At 38.9% G+C, this 17,427-nt stretch overlaps 1 long non-coding RNA gene across 1 annotated transcript; it reads left to right on the forward strand.

The window, feature by feature from the left end:
* The first annotated feature begins 3,845 nt into the window (after window positions 1-3,845).
* On the forward strand, window positions 3,846-8,802 carry LOC148309381 (uncharacterized). Its single transcript, XR_015837555.1, has 4 exons — window positions 3,846-4,089; window positions 4,361-4,418; window positions 4,906-5,054; window positions 5,549-8,802. It is a non-coding gene; the product is annotated as an uncharacterized LOC148309381 (long non-coding RNA).
* Window positions 8,803-17,427: the final 8,625 nt, after the last annotated feature.

A 17,427-nucleotide genomic window follows, 5' to 3' on the forward strand; every position in this document is an offset into this window, starting at 1 on the left:
AGACCGAGGAAAATTTGGCATGAACAAGTATTTCAAATACTATAATGTGGTCAGAACAGAAGTCAGAATAATGATGACGGAGATGCATCAATGCGGAAGAGACGAAGATTGTTTGCAAAGACAGATTGGTGTGGCGTTCTATTCTCTCTGCCTACCCCTTCTGAGACTCCTACTGGAATCCGAGAAGGTGAATCTCCTACCACCGAGACAGGTTGTGAGTTACATGACTCACGTAGGTCTTGGAAGTGAGCTGTAATACAGAAGGAGGTCACAATATACCTAATATGGTCGCAGTGACATAGGGGATGTAAGATCCCTTGACCTCAATTTTTTTTAAATAAATATAATCTTTACAATCCAGACGTTAAATACAATTTCAAATTGGTCATGTTGCAAAACTGACAGATTGGATATAAACGAAGGGTATTATAAAAATATGGTAATCTTTGAAATTAAAGCCTAACGACATTGCGGACTTGACCATTCGACAGTACTTCATTATCTTGCATTAACCAACCTTTGAAGTTCTTCTCCGTAGTTTATTTGCTACGGTGTCACTGACAGCGGTATTCTGTAATCCTGTTCTAATTTTAACCTTGACACGAAATTTCCATATAAAACGGTGAAAATAACCGATTTCATCTACCCGGTCTCGTCCATTTGAAATCCTTTTTTTTTCTAGTAAATTACCGTCGCGTATATAATATACGTCGTATCGCCATTATAACTGACAAAATATGGAAAGACCGGGGTGTGAGTAACACCCTACACCAAGATAAAGCTTGTCAGGAGTTTGGTCCGCTCCATTTTTCTCTATGCTGCTGAAACATGGACCATAAATGCAGCAGAAAGGAGAAAAATTCAGTTTTTAGAAATATGATGCTGGAAGAGCATGCTCCGAATTCCATGGACAGCCAGACGGACCAACGAGTCGGGAATAACACTTGGATGCATTGACTCTGGCCAATGTATGTGTAAGACGGATTCTTCAGATCTTTGGACAAGTTGCGCGTGGCAATGAAGATAGCTTGGAACGACTTGTGATTGGTAGTATGGAGGTGAAGAGAGGGAGAGAAAGATCCCCACAAAATAGAACGATCAAGTTAAGGCAGCAGCAGGTTGGGGCGCTACGTACAGCGCAGTCAAGGGATAACTGAAGAAGAGTCATTGCTTCGACAAGGGTCAATCCTTAAATAATGAGGACAAAGACGGAGAAGAATAAAGGTACTAGCTGTACCCGGCCACGCGTCGCTGTTGCTCAGTCTAGTAAAATGAATTTTAAAAAAAATTAAACCACACAATTTTTATTTGTATAACTTCATAATGCTTATGAAGCAATTGTAATATTAAAATCTTTGAAACAACAATGTATTTGAAAACGTTGAGATTCCAAGTGACAGCACCTGTCAAGAAGCACGCTTTCCGCCATGAGCAGTTTTTTTTGCTGTTACAAAAAACATGATTTTAAACAAACGAAATTTCAATTTTTCGGCTGTTCCTATTAGATGTTCTTAATTTTCTTTTTTTCTAACCCGGGACCTCTAGTACGGTAGCCAAACGCGCTAATCACTAATTACACAACGGAGGCGGTCATATCACATTACAATTAGAGTATTTCCACTCATAAACATGTAGTATGAATAGATAAAAGACTGAAAGGGGAGGGGTGGGAGAAGATCTAAGGGTTAATTTGATGGAAAGATATGGTTCCAAGGATGTTATATATTTCTTAATGTTATTAATGTTATCAATGTTTTTGATTAAATGATAAGCATACAGCATAGATACTTTAATTTTAGCATCCCTTATAACGGTAGTTATCTATTTCACTATTTGACACCGAATTTTTAACTTTATCGATTTTTTCAACCCATCTAACATAAGTACCAGTTATTCAGTACCGCTTATTATATCCCTATTCAACTTTTATGACGTATTACTATATGCGAGTGATTTTACTCTTTATTATCAATAAATTTCAAGAGTTCTTGAGTAAAAATTTATACCCAAATACACTTGGTACCGAAATCTACCTAGGTACTTACCAAAATTTCAACGTTTATCGTGTATAAGCCTCGCTGCATGCGGGCGTTGCCGCATTCGGAATATAAATGGTGCATTGTGTCACTCAGGATGAATATTTTTTTTAACCTTAAGCTACTGAGATGTATTTAATTTCACGTAACCACTGACGTGGGGGCCTTAGATGCCGTATATATATTTGCTTATATTTTTAAATCTTTACGTTTTTAGGGTTAAGTGTTTAATAATTAGCTTTAGTGGATATATTTAAATGAAATATAATAATTTTTGTATAATTTTTTTTTTAATTATCTTTAATATCAAAGTTAAGAAAACACTAATATTTTTTTGGCAAAAATCACATAAGATCATAAATAACAAAGAAAAAAATCGTCAAATTAACTTGGAATCTAAATTTTGAATAGTCTTTCTAGCAAATGGCACATCAGTAATTATTATACTATAATGGGAACAAAAAAATACAGGCATCCATTATTGCGAGTTACACACAATCTGCGTAAACTTGCTTTGCACATTGAAGGCATACATGTTTTTTGCGTGCGTGTGTAGATTTGCTTTGAAGCTTCAAAGGACATGTGTGGCACCTTTTTCTTGTTTTGTACTTTTCTTCGTAAAATTCTTGACGGTCAGGTACAGGCATGTCCTTTCCAAGCACACGTGCCAAATTCAAACGTACCTCACGTGGCAATCTTTCGTTCAACGGACGTTAGCTTTAGATTGGAATGGTTAGTTCGTCTAATTATATTGTGTTGAGGAACTTGAATGGTTCTAGATGGTGAAAGACGCACCTATTAGTATTGAATTGATGACAGAGAAACATCGTCATCGGAAGACGTCTGTTCTTCGGGAACATTGTCAACATTGTCAACCTGTTCTTCGGGTTTCGACTCACTGAGTCATGCTCGTGAAGCTCCGGTACTAAGGTGTAATCAATATCTTTGGCCTCCAAACCTCTAGAGTCTTCACAATCTATCCACGACAACATGGCTGTCTCAAAATCATTTTTTCCTGGCACTACAGTTTTTCCATTTTTCTCTACATGTTGGTTATTATTATTACCGATTGACCATTTTCTCCCTGACATCGTATTGAGTTCCATTTTATACAAATTTTGAAACAAAAAAAACTGCATAAAATCTCTTTTACAAAAAAGTTACGTAAATACAGAGGAGGGTCAAAGAGGCCCACGAAAAATTTCAAAATTAATTTACTTATTGAAATTGCGTACGCAAACACGTGCACAGCCGTTGACAGCCTCTGTGCAGCTAAACTCGAAGGTACTAGAAGGTACGAGTGTGACGTGCGGGAGGGAAGGGAATAATTCAACAATTTTACTTTCTCAAGGCCTGAGCGGCCCCATCTCAGCAGTTAAAGGTTAATTTACTTTATAAGCAAAAGTTTTTTTTTTAAATTACCTTTCAATATTTTCATTTGTGAAATTCGCTTGCTAATAATTACCATAAACATTTATAAATATTTATTACAAAAAATGCCATCGGAATAAAAATTTTAATTGCCACACCAAAGCGGATTTTTAGCACCCAAATTTTTACACGCCTGGTGATTTTGTCTTAACGTTCGTGTCATAATTGGGAAAGAGTGGTATAATATTATCAATTAGTAGTCCTCGTCATCCCAAAATTCATTCGTGAACGTGATGAACCAGAGACAATACATACAAAAATTTTCAGCCGCGACATGCAGGGCTATAATCTTTGTGCAGGGCTGCGTTTGCAGCAGCGGTGGCAGCCATATAGTCTTTGGTAGCACCCATCCTTCCATTTCCGCCATTTCTATTGTTTCCTTTCCATCTGAGGCAATCCGAGGGGGTGGCGGCTTGGGACTTTCTGGTGTGTCATCAATTTAAATCTTTGGGATCTTGCAAGTTTGAATAGTTTAACATTCTGTAAAAATACCACAACCGATATTTCTGCATGATCGTGGACCAGTTTTTTCATTGGATTAAACGATATTGATGTAAAGTTGCAAGCGATCCCGCCTTCGTTTCGAATCCAAATACCGACGCCAAACAAGACATTTTTACAGGTACGTAACATATGAATTATTGAGTTATTAATATGCGCACGATGAGTATCTTTATTCTCCAGCGTTCCTCGCCGATAAATCCGTTCGAATAATGGTGAATAACGTGTGTTAACGAAATGCTTCTAGCATATTCTTATCACAAAATGGCGGGAGTCAGGAATGAAAGGTTTGTCATCATTCTCATTTGTTATATGCTTTATAGACGTTCACATGTGTAAGAATTGGAGAGTATCTCTCTGTATATATTTTATTTTTCATTTTACTTTTGCAGGAGCTGTTGTCGACTTGCGAACCTGTTAACCATTCTTAAAATCTAGTGCCGCTAACAGGTTTGTCATTATTTTCGTTTTTTGTTATTCGTTTTTTCATAGACTTGGAATATGTGAGAATTGGAGAGTATCTCTCAGTATGCTTCTAACATTTTGTTAACACATTGTTTCTTTCCATTATGGAAATGAAGACTATTTTAAGGTTATGAGATGAACTGTGACTTCTATACTGACTTCACTACTTCACTTATTTACCATGACAAATCTGTTGAATATCATATTTATGTAATTCATTACTGTCGAAGGTAGTTTTAAAATGACTAAAAACATGTAACATATTTAGAAGTCAGTATCATACGTAAAAAATAGGGCGAAACATAGTTATTATACATAAGCTTGAGTTAGCCAACACTCAATTAGGTAACGATCTGAAGACTGAAAATATTGCGATGTACAATGCTATTTATCAGTCAGTAGAAATATTGCTCTGCGATGGGAATCCCAATCGCTGTTAAAATATTTTAAATTTTGTTTAAATTTCCTACAGATTTTGGTGTAAATTCACACAATGCAGGACAACCTCCCGTGTGCTGAATGTCTAAGGAACCCCAATTCTCCAATCCACCAGACAACGTTTTCCTCGGAACAGCCGGAGTCAGGAAATAAAGAGAAGCGGTTAGAAAAACGTAGAAATAGGTTTGTCATCATTCTCATTTGTTATTTGCTTCATAGACATTCACATGTCGCTCACTCCTTTCAAGAACGTCGTAAATCAAAAATCGACAATTTTCAGTTATGCATGTTTTCGGAATCCCAAGAAAAGAGTACGATATCCCAGCAAAAGCAGCATATTTTTAACTTAATATTTACCCGCTACAGGGCAAAAAGTGTTGTTTTTGGATTCTGAAGAAAAAGTATTGTTTAATTAATTTTTTTTAAATACTAAATATTTTTCAAATAGAGAAAAACTTTCAGATTTTACCTTAAAAGATCTGTTGCACAGTAAAAAGTTCAATAAGTGGCTTGATATTTATTTTTAATGCATTTTATTATATTTTTAAACTTTAAAAACGTTCTCCTGAAAAATCAATTTTTTTATTATTAACGACGTTCTTGAAAGGAGTTAGCGATGTGTGAGAATTGGAGAGAATCTTCCGGAATATATTTTATTTTTCATTTTACTTTTTCAGGAATGGTCATCGCCTTATGAACCTTATAGTGTCTGTATTAACGGACATGTATGGAGGTGCACCTGATCCTGAGATAATCCATCCAGTACGGGAAAAGAAGGTGGAGAAATCGGGGGATATTTCTCTACATCCGGAAGCCATCGTAAAGAAAGCCTCATAGCTGAATCACCATTGGGCTCTGCACACACTCAACTGCAGTTACACCGAAACAATAATTATTTCGAGAAGAATGCAAGAAAAGGTTGGAAAAAAATATGTTGTAAAAATGTCCACATTTATGTTGTTTTTTTTTTGCCAAGTGCCTGAGTGACCCGGGAAGATGCAATAGATATAGTACAGGGCCGGGTAACTTGGAGACAGTTTTTGGTTGCTATACACACGGGGGGTACTTTTTGAGACGGGTATGTGTTTATTTGTTGAGGATGCTGGAAGTAAATTATCACTCGATGTCATGGGACGTAAAATATATAATTTTTTTTATTTTATAGTTTTAAACAGTGCATTTAATAAATAAAGATCAATAATATGGAAAGCAACTTTTCTGTACCATTTAACTGACTTCCTCATACTGCTCAAGTTGCTGGGCATTGTGTCTCCTTTGTCTACCAGTCCCATGTTTTTATTATAATCTAGTATACATTTTGGTTTTAGAATAGACTCCTGTCATTCTAAAACCTATTAGTTTTCCCTGACGGCGCCACGGATTCATCGTGAAGTGTCGTAAGCATGTGTATTTCACGTTTGTCGTGACATTTTATTGCCAATAATGGGGACCGGGACTTTGGTTGTACTTCCCCGTTTTTAAGTTTTCCGAAAATTGACAAATTTCATCCCCTTCTTGGACATTTATCTCAGTATCAAAATCATAAATAGATTGGACAGCTTCAATTATTACCGTTCCGCTCATTTCAAAATCGTCTGATTGAGAAATCTTTTAGTCTGAATATTTTAAATCTGATTTCATTTCTAAATTAAATGCTTATGACCAATCGCAGAGGGGGGTGTGCCGACCAATCACGGTGTAGATGGAGCGAGGACATTCGTATCCCGTCTCCCTCTAGCACGTATAAGGACACCCCCACTCTGCTACCTCAGTGCAGTCGAGCGCGCATCACAGAGCATTATACAACAGTATGAAACATAATTAATTCTACAGTACAGTATGAAATAATCTTAATTTTACCTCGGTATGGGCAATGAGCACCCCCGAGCGTAACATACTACGGTCTCGATTAAGGAGGCAGTACAATGCCTAGACATACCCAGGTCCCTAGGCTATTATTATCATATTCTAGTGTCGTACGTCGGCTACTATAGTATGAAACAATCTTAATTTTACCTCGGTATGGGCAATGAGCACCCCCGAGCGTAACATACTACGGTCTCGATTAAGGAGGCAGTACAATGCCTAGACATACCCAGGTCCCTAGGCTATTATTATCATATTCTAGTGTCGTACGTCGGCTACTATAGTATGAAACAATCTTAATTTTACCTCGGTATGGGCAATGAGCACCCCCGAACATACCATACTACGTGTAATACTTTCTTTTGATCTCTCGGTATTTGAGACGGGACTCGTCAATCCCAAGTGGATGTCGGAGTTCTTATAGACCAGTGGCTCCTCTCCACTCCCAAATAAAAACAAGTTTTAAATTTTACATGGTTTATTTAATAATAATTAGCACTTCAATTTATAAATTTACCACAATAAAGGATGATTTTTTAAAAGCTATCGGTTTTCAGAAAAATGCACGAAATCTTTATTTGAATCAATAGTACGGTCCATATAATTTAATGTTTGAAAATTATTTCATTCAAATGTTGAACACAGCTGCGCCTCAAATGGTCCATCCGCTTAGTCCAATTTTGGCGTACACTTCCAACATTTCGGCCGGTATCTCACAAATAAATGCTTCAATGTTGTCTTCCAAAGCGTCAGTCGAAGCGGGCTTGTTATTATAGACATGAGCCTTAACATAGCCCCACAAAAATAATCTAAAGGCGTTAAATCGCACGATCTAGGCGGCCAATTGACCGGTCCCAAACGTGAAATAAACTGTTCACCGAGCTTGCCTCTCAATTGGTTCATTGTTTCGCGTGCTGTGTGGCATGTGGCACTGTCTTGTTGAAACCACATGTCATGCAAGTCAAGCTCTTCCATTTTGGGCAAAAAAAAGTTGGATATCATTTCACGGTAGCGCTCACCGTTCAGTTACATTGCGATTCGCATCATCTTTGAAGAAGTACGGTCCAATGATGCCACCAGCCCATAATCCGCACCAAACAGTAACTTTTTCTGGATGCATTGGTAGCTCTTGCAATGCTTCTGGCTGATCTTCACTCCAAAATCAACAATTCTGCTTATTTACGTATCCATTCAGACAAAAATGAGCTTCGTCGCTGAACACAATTTTTCAATAAAAAAGTGGATCTTCCGCCAACTTTTCAATAGCCCATTCACCATAAATTCTGCGTTGTGGTAGGTCGTTCGGCTTCAATTCTTGCACCAGTTGTATTTTATAAAACTTCATACCTAAATCCTTCTGCAAAATTTTCCACGTTTTTGAGTAACAGCGGCTCAATTGCTGCCAACGGCGCCGAATCGATAATTGATGGTCATCACTAACACTGGCCGATACAGCTGGGATATTTTCTTCAGTTCGCACTGTACGTAAGCATGTTGCTGGTTTAATGTCCAACAATGTAAATTTGGTGCAAAATTTAGTCACAATAGCCCGAATAGCCGCTTCAGTTGGTTGATTAAACTGACCATAAAATGGAAGAAGCGCGCAATGAACATTCCTAACAGAGCACGCATTTTTATAATAAAATTCAATGATTTGCAAGCGTTATTCGTTTGTAAGACAATTCATGGTTAAATTATAGACCAAACTGAAGATGTTTGACATAGACAAAAAATCTATCTCTCTGAACACAAAACGTTCGTGCGCTGTCAAAATCTGTGTTGCCAAAAACAAAATAGTTAAAAAAAATCACCCTTTATATATATCTACAAAATTTAAATATAAAAACTAACCCTAAATTTAATTGTCATGATAACCTGAGATGAGATTTGAAGAAATGAAAGGAGAAGGATGGTACTGACTGGTACGTGGCTGGTGTGTGGTGACGGAGAAGCCTGAGTGGAGACGTGAAGTAAAGATTGTCTCCAGAATCGTCTAATTCCGGAGGTGGAACGTGGGGAAGTGTGTGACGCGTTCACACACGGATCCTTACTTGACGCGACATGAGGTTACACTTTGTAGGTTAGTAGGTAAATCGCGTTCACAACAGGATAATCATAGTCTAAGCTGAACTTGAGGATTCATACTCAGCAGATTTTCACTAGTTGGCTCTGTACTCTTCTGTGCAGAATGGGGTCCGGAACACTGTCCAATAGTGCCCTTCAGCGGAAGTTAGCAGGAGTTCTTGCAGCCTGGTGTTGCAATATCTCAATTTAAATAACATATCAGATTTCTTCCGTTTTGCCAGATGGTTCAAACCATTCTTGTTTCATGTCTGGTTGATCTATATCTATCTCAGTAAAAATCGTGATATCACTAGACCCTAGTTGGCTCTGTACTGTTCTGTCCAGAATGGGGTCTGGAACACTGTCCAATAGTCCCTTCAGCGGAAGTTAGCAGGAGTTCTTGCTGCCTGATTGAATGCGCTCCTATGGAAGGTACATGGCCAGAAAGAACTACGTATTGAGTAACCTGGAGCCTAGAGTGCATTATTGCTCGTCTGTTTCACGCACTTTTGTACGATGTTAGCATACCCTGGAGCCTAGAATGCATTATTGCTCGTCTGTTTCACGCATTTTTGAACGATGTTAGCATACCCTGGAGCCTAGAATGCATTATTGCTCGTCTGTTTCACGCATTTTTGAACGATGTTAGCATACCCTGGAGCCTAGAATGCATTATTGCTCGTCTGTTTCACGCACTTTTGTACGATGTTAGCATACCCTGGAGCCTAGAATGCATTATTGCTCGTCTGTTTCACGCATTTTTGAACGATGTTAGCATACCCTGGAGCCTAGAATGCATTATTGCTCGTCTGTTTCACGCATTTTTGAACGATGTTAGCATACCCTGGAGCCTAGAATGCATTATTGCTCGTCTGTTTCACGCACTTTTGTACGATGTTAGCATACCCTGGAGCCTAGAATGCATTATTGCTCGTCTGTTTCACGCATTTTTGAACGATGTTAGCATACCCTGGAGCCTAGAATGCATTATTGCTCGTCTGTTTCACGCATTTTTGAACGATGTTAGCATACCCTGGAGCCTAGAATGCATTATTGCTCGTCTGTTTCACGCACTTTTGTACGATGTTAGCATACCCTGGAGCCTAGAATGCATTATTGCTCGTCTGTTTCACGCACTTTTGTACGATGTTAGCATACCCTGGAGCCTAGAGTGCATTATTGCTCGTCTGTTTCACGCACTTTTGTACGATGTTAGCATACCCTGGAGCCTAGAATGCATTATTGCTCGTCTGTTTCACGCACTTTTGTACGATGTTAGCATACCCTGGAGCCTAGAATGCATTATTGCTCGTCTGTTTCACGCACTTTTGTACGATGTTAGCATACCCTGGAGCCTAGAATGCATTATTGCTCGTCTGTTTCATGCACTTTTCATGGTGATTTATATCTATCTCGGTAAAGATGGCGATATCGCTAGACACTAGTTGGCTCTGTACTCTTCTGTGCAGAATGGGGTCCAGAACACTGTCCAATAGTACCCTTCAGCGGAAGTTAGCAGGAGTTATAAAAGGTATATGGAAGGTACATGGTCATAAACGTCTACGTATTGAGTAACTTGGAGCCTAGAGTTCATTATTACTCGTCTGTTTGACACATTTTTGTACCATGTTTGCATACCCTGGAGCCTAGAGTGCATTATTGCTCGTCTCTTTGACACATTTTTGTACCATGTTTGCATACCCTGGAGCCTAGAGTGCATTATTGCTCGTCTCTTTGACACATTTTTGTACCATGTTTGCATACCCTGGAGCCTAGAGTGCATTATTGCTCGTCTCTTTGACACATTTTTGTACCATGTTTGCATACCCTGGAGCCTAGAGTGCATTATTGCTCGTCTCTTTGACACATTTTTGTACCATGTTTGCATACCCTGGAGCCTAGAGTGCATTATTGCTTGTCTCTTTGACACATTTTTGTACCATGTTTGCATACCCTGGAGCCTAGAGTGCATTATTGCTCGTCTCTTTGACACATTTTTGTACCATGTTTGCATACCCTGGAGCCTAGAGTGCATTATTGCTCGTCTCTTTGACACATTTTTGTACCATGTTTGCATACCCTGGAGCCTAGAGTGCATTATTGCTCGTCTCTTTGACACATTTTTGTACCATGTTTGCATACCCTGGAGCCTAGAGTGCATTATTGCTTCTGGTGAAAACAGTTTTCCGGAATGTTAGTGTACCCTGGTGCCTAGAGTGCATTATTGCTGCTGGTGAAAACAGTTTTCCGGAATGTTTGTGTACCCTGGTGCCTAGAGTGCATTATTGCTGCTGGTGAAAACAGTTTTTCGGAATGTTAGTGTACCCTGGTGCCTAGAGTGCATTATTGCTGCTGGTGAAAACAGTTTTTCGGAATGTTAGTGTACCCTGGTGCCTAGAGTGCATTATTGCTGCTGGTGAAAACAGTTTTCCGGAATGTTAGTGTACCCTGGTGCCTAGAGTGCATTATTGCTGCTGGTGAAAACAGTTTTTCGGAATGTTAGTGTACCCTGGTGCCTAGAGTGCATTATTGCTGCTGGTGAAAACAGTTTTTCGGAATGTTAGTGTACCCTGGTGCCTAGAGTGCATTATTGCTGCTGGTGAAAACAGTTTTTCGGAATGTTAGTGTACCCTGGTGCCTAGAGTGCATTATTGCTGCTGGTGAAAACAGTTTTTCGGAATGTTAGTGTACCCTGGTGCCTAGAGTGCGGAGAGCAGAAAGAGTTAATTTTTAATTTACCAATTTTAATTAGTCTACATTGATGATAGATGAAAGCAGGCTTCTTAAAAAATAAATATACTTCCTCTGTCGTTGTTTCCTTATTGAATCTGGACAAGTACCATGGTCTTGGTTGCAGCGGCTGGTCGTGTGTCCTAATTTATTCAATAAGGGTTCGACACGTAGAAGTGCACTTAATGTGGTCTGGTTAGTTTAATAATAAATTAAACACAAATTTAAATTTACAAACAATTTATTGAATACTTAAATCAACTTGCCCGCACTTGACACAATGCAGCTAGGCGTTACAGCATGACGCATGATGCTTGTACGTCTGGCGCTGGAAACACCGTCTCATGCGAAGACGGGAGCGTAGTCTCTCGACTGCGACCCTCGTATCAAGGATCGTATTAAGATCAGAAAGGATATCACATCTCGGTAATAATCACTATTTTGCTACTCACTTTCTACTCTTTCAATTACTAATAAACATGTGGGACCGATGGTTTCGCCACAGTGCGAAATAAAGGTATTTGAGGACCTCGTGTCCCCAAATAATAACCACCACTTCGTCATCCTGAAGCAATAGTGGGATATCTAAAAAAACACTTCTGAGATAATCGGACATTAAGGTTTGCATGAGTTCTAGCAGTCAATTAACTTAAATGTATATGATTGATATGCTTTTAGATAGGAAATGTATTTAACTTCAATAGTTTTCTTTTAATTCAAGTATTTTTTGAATCTAAATTTGACATACATAGTTAATCTGGAAATATCTCACTGTTGCATGGGGTTTTTTTATTATCGTCAGTAGTTGTCCCATTGCATATGGGATATCAGAGATAGTGAAAATAATTTTTTTTTAAATCTTTTAGAAATTTATTTAAAAACTAATAAGTATAAAAGCACGAAAAGTACAAATACAGGTAATTATTAACATATTCAAATTTTAGTTAGACACCTACAAAGAACCTTTGTCATTTTCCTCTTGTGCATTATTGCAGTCCGTATTGATAGAATTTAGGTTGTTAAAAAAATAATGGTGCTTGCTGGGTATAGCTCCACTTTGTTTAGTGATATAAGATCACTCTTTTTATCAAGCAGAATCAAGGGTGCTTCGGTGTAAGCTGGTTCAAGTAATATATTGTACTTTCATTCCGCATACCCCTTATGCGCTCCCTGACATTCATCCGATTATATGGTGAGCCATCACTGTACGAGGTTTTATATTTGATGATTGAAGGTTCATCTTGACAGAATTCCATTTGCATTTATTTTTATAACTCGGTTGAAAAAAAAATCCTGTTTTTTCACAAGTTTTTTTCCAGTCGATAAAATCTACTCCATTTCGGTTAATTTGTAATGAGGCTCATTTTTTTGGCACACTTTACAATCATGGCTAATTCTGTTGGCAAAAATATAGGGCCTTGATTCAAAACTCTTTTTTTTTCTTTTCAAAACATGAACGTATTGAATCTCCTTCATTTTGGGAGTGCCCGACAATTAAATATTTATGCGTAATTATTTCAATCTCAAGTGTTATGTATAGAAAAATTATATGCATCCAATTTACTTTTATAAAAAAATGAAGAGGTGTTGCCATTCGGCAGTGGCATAATAGCCTGCAAATCATAAATAGCTACTAGTATCATTTGTTGTTTTGGCAATGTTCTTATCACTTTCCTTTTCTTGGCGAGAAAGGTCCCTATTATTATCTTATTTCCGTGAAACAATCTTATTTTTACCTCGGTATTGGCAATGTCTACCCCCGAATATGACATTCGTACATAATGGAGACATTAAAGAGGCAGTACGTTGCTTACATATACCAAGGTCCCTATTATTATCTTATTTCCATGAAACAATCTTATTTTTACCTCGGTATTGGCAATGTCTACCCCCGAATATGACATTCGTACATAATGGAGACATTAAAGAGGCAGTACGTTGCTTACATATACCAAGGTCCCTATTATTATCTTATTTCCATGAAACAATCTTATTTTTACCTCGGTATTGGCAATGTCTACCCCCGAATGTGACATTCGTACATAATGGAGACATTAAGGAGGCAGTACGTTGCTTACACATACCAAGGTCCCTATTATTATCTTATTTCCATGAAACAATCTTATTTTTACCTCGGTATTGGCAATGTCTACCCCCGAATGTGACATTCATACATAATGGAGACATTAAGGAGGCAGTACGTTGCTTACACATACCAAGGTCCCTATTATTATCTTATTTCTATGAAACAATCTTATTTTTACCTCGGTATTGGCAATGTCTACCCCCGAATATGACATTCATACATAATGGAGACATTAAAGAGGCAGTACGTTGCTTACACATACCAAGGTCCCTATTATTATCTTATTTCCATGAAACAATCTTATTTTTACCTCGGTATTGGCAATGTCTACCCCCGAATGTGACATTCATACATAATGGAGACATTAAGGAGGCAGTACGTTGCTTACACATACCAAGGTCCCTATTATTATCTTATTTCCATGAAACAATCTTATTTTTACCTCGGTATTGGCAATGTCTACCCCCGAATGTGACATTCATACATAATGGAGACATTAAGGAGGCAGTACGTTGCTTACACATACCAAGGTCCCTATTATTATCTTATTTCTATGAAACAATCTTATTTTTACCTCGGTATTGGCAATGTCTACCCCTGAATGTGACATTCATACATAATGGTGACATTAAGGAGGCAGTACGTTGCTTACACATACCAAGGTCCCTATTATTATCTTATTTCTATGAAACAATCTTATTTTTACCTCGGTATTGGCAATGACTACCCCTGAATGTGACATTCATACATAATTGTGACATTAAGGAGGCAGTACGTTGCTTACACATACCAAGGTCCCTAAGCTATTATCTTATTTCTAGTGTCGTACGTCGGCTACACGGTTCATATGCATAGATCCGTCGCCTGTTACGACCCTTAAACCAAATGCTCGTGCAATATTGCATGAGTGGAACTAATGCTCAAGCATGCCTCAATCCCACGGTATGTCACATGACAATCTTGCAATATCAGTCACGCAATGTCCAATTCCACATATTCATACTGGTGTTGCAATATCTCAATTTAAATTACATGTCAGATTTCTTCCATATTGCCAGAAGGTTCAAACCATTCTGGTTTCACGTCGGGTTGATCTATATCTATCTCGGTAAAGATCGTGATATCACTAGACACTTGTTGGCTCTGTACTGTTCTGTCCAGAATGGGGTCCGGAACACTGTCTAGTAATGCCCTTCAGCGGAAGTTAGCAGGAGTTCTTGCAGCCTGGTGTTGCAATATCTCAATTTAAATAACATATCAGATTTCTTCCGTTTTGCCAGATGGTTCAAACCATTCTTGTTTCATGTCTGGTTGATCTATATCTATCTCAGTAAAAATCGTGATATCACTAGACCCTAGTTGGCTCTGTACTGTTCTGTCCAGAATGGGGTCTGGAACACTGTCCAATAGTCCCTTCAGCGGAAGTTAGCAGGAGTTCTTGCTGCCTGATTGAATGCGCTCCTAAGGTACATGGCCAGTCAGATCTACGTATTGAGTAACCTGGAGCCTAGAGTGCATTATTGCTCGTCTGTTTCACGCACTTTTGTACGATGTTAGCATACCCTGGAGCCTAGAATGCATTATTGCTCGTCTGTTTCACGCACTTTTGTACGATGTTTGCATACCCTGGAGCCTAGAATGCATTATTGCTCGTCTGTTTCACGCACTTTTGTACGATGTTAGCATACCCTGGAGCCTAGAATGCATTATTGCTCGTCTGTTTCACGCACTTTTGTACGATGTTAGCATACCCTGGAGCCTAGAATGCATTATTGCTCGTCTGTTTCACGCACTTTTGTACGATGTTTGCATACCCTGGAGCCTAGAATGCATTATTGCTCGTCTGTTTCACGCACTTTTGTACGATGTTAGCATACCCTGGAGCCTAGAGTGCATTATTGCTCGTCTGTTTCACGCACTTTTGTACCATGTTAGCATACCCTGGAGCCTAGAGTGCATTATTGCTCGTCTGTTTCACGCACTTTTGTACGATGTTAGCATACCCTGGAGCCTAGAATGCATTATTGCTCGTCTGTTTCACGCACTTTTGTACGATGTTTGCATACCCTGGAGCCTAGAATGCATTATTGCTCGTCTGTTTCACGCACTTTTGTACGATGTTAGCATACCCTGGAGCCTAGAATGCATTATTGCTCGTCTGTTTCACGCACTTTTGTACGATGTTAGCATACCCTGGAGCCTAGAATGCATTATTGCTCGTCTGTTTCACGCACTTTTGTACGATGTTTGCATACCCTGGAGCCTAGAATGCATTATTGCTCGTCTGTTTCACGCACTTTTGTACGATGTTAGCATACCCTGGAGCCTAGAGTGCATTATTGCTCGTTTGTTTCACGCACTTTTGTACCATGTTAGCATACCCTGGAGCCTAGAGTGCATTATTGCTCGTCTGTTTCACGCACTTTTGTACGATGTTAGCATACCCTGGAGCCTAGAATGCATTATTGCTCGTCTGTTTCACGCACTTTTGTACGATGTTTGCATACCCTGGAGCCTAGAATGCATTATTGCTCGTCTGTTTCACGCACTTTTGTACGATGTTAGCATACCCTGGAGCCTAGAATGCATTATTGCTCGTCTGTTTCACGCACTTTTGTACGATGTTTGCATACCCTGGAGCCTAGAATGCATTATTGCTCGTCTGTTTCACGCACTTTTGTACGATGTTAGCATACCCTGGAGCCTAGAATGCATTATTGCTCGTCTGTTTCACGCACTTTTGTACGATGTTAGCATACCCTGGAGCCTAGAATGCATTATTGCTCGTCTGTTTCACGCACTTTTGTACGATGTTTGCATACCCTGGAGCCTAGAATGCATTATTGCTCGTCTGTTTCACGCACTTTTGTACGATGTTAGCATACCCTGGAGCCTAGAGTGCATTATTGCTCGTTTGTTTCACGCACTTTTGTACCATGTTAGCATACCCTGGAGCCTAGAGTGCATTATTGCTCGTCTGTTTCACGCACTTTTGTACGATGTTAGCATACCCTGGAGCCTAGAATGCATTATTGCTCGTCTGTTTCACGCACTTTTGTACGATGTTTGCATACCCTGGAGCCTAGAATGCATTATTGCTCGTCTGTTTCACGCACTTTTGTACGATGTTAGCATACCCTGGAGCCTAGAATGCATTATTGCTCGTCTGTTTCACGCACTTTTGTACGATGTTTGCATACCCTGGAGCCTAGAGTGCATTATTGCTCGTCTGTTTTACACAGTTCTGCAGGACGTTAGTTTAATAATAAATTAAACACAAATTGACGCAATGCAGCTAGGCGTTACAGCATGACGCATGATGCCTGTACGTCTGGCGCTGGAAACACCGTCCCATACGAAGACTGCGACGCTCGTATCAAGGATCGTATTAAGATCAGAAAGGATCTTGCTCGTAAAAACCGAGTTTGGACTGTATTTATTTGGTCCGATGTGGTCCCAAAGTGCGAGTGCGCTTGAGTTATTTTAAAAATAAATTAAACTCGAATTTTTAATTTACAAACAATTCATTGAACATCAGTTGATGGTCTGGTTGCCACATCTGTATCTCGGTGTAGATCTGTATATCACTAGATACTACTACATGTCTTGACCCATTTTAATTGGTCTACGATTGCTCACCGGAGATATCTTCCATTTTGTGAAACGATTCAAAACATTATTGTTTAATGTCTGGATGACACATCTCTGTAAAAATCACTATTTTGCTACTCACTTTCTACTCTTCCAATTACAATAAAGTTGTCTGCTGACGAACCCACACTGAGGTCGTTCCGATTTCAAATGAAGTGT

The sequence above is a fragment of the Brachycentrus maculatus genome, unplaced genomic scaffold (assembly GCF_059751285.1).
Source record: "Brachycentrus maculatus isolate JH-2025_06_01 unplaced genomic scaffold, ASM5975128v1 h1tg000126l, whole genome shotgun sequence".
Classification (NCBI taxonomy): Eukaryota; Metazoa; Arthropoda; class Insecta; order Trichoptera; family Brachycentridae; genus Brachycentrus; species Brachycentrus maculatus.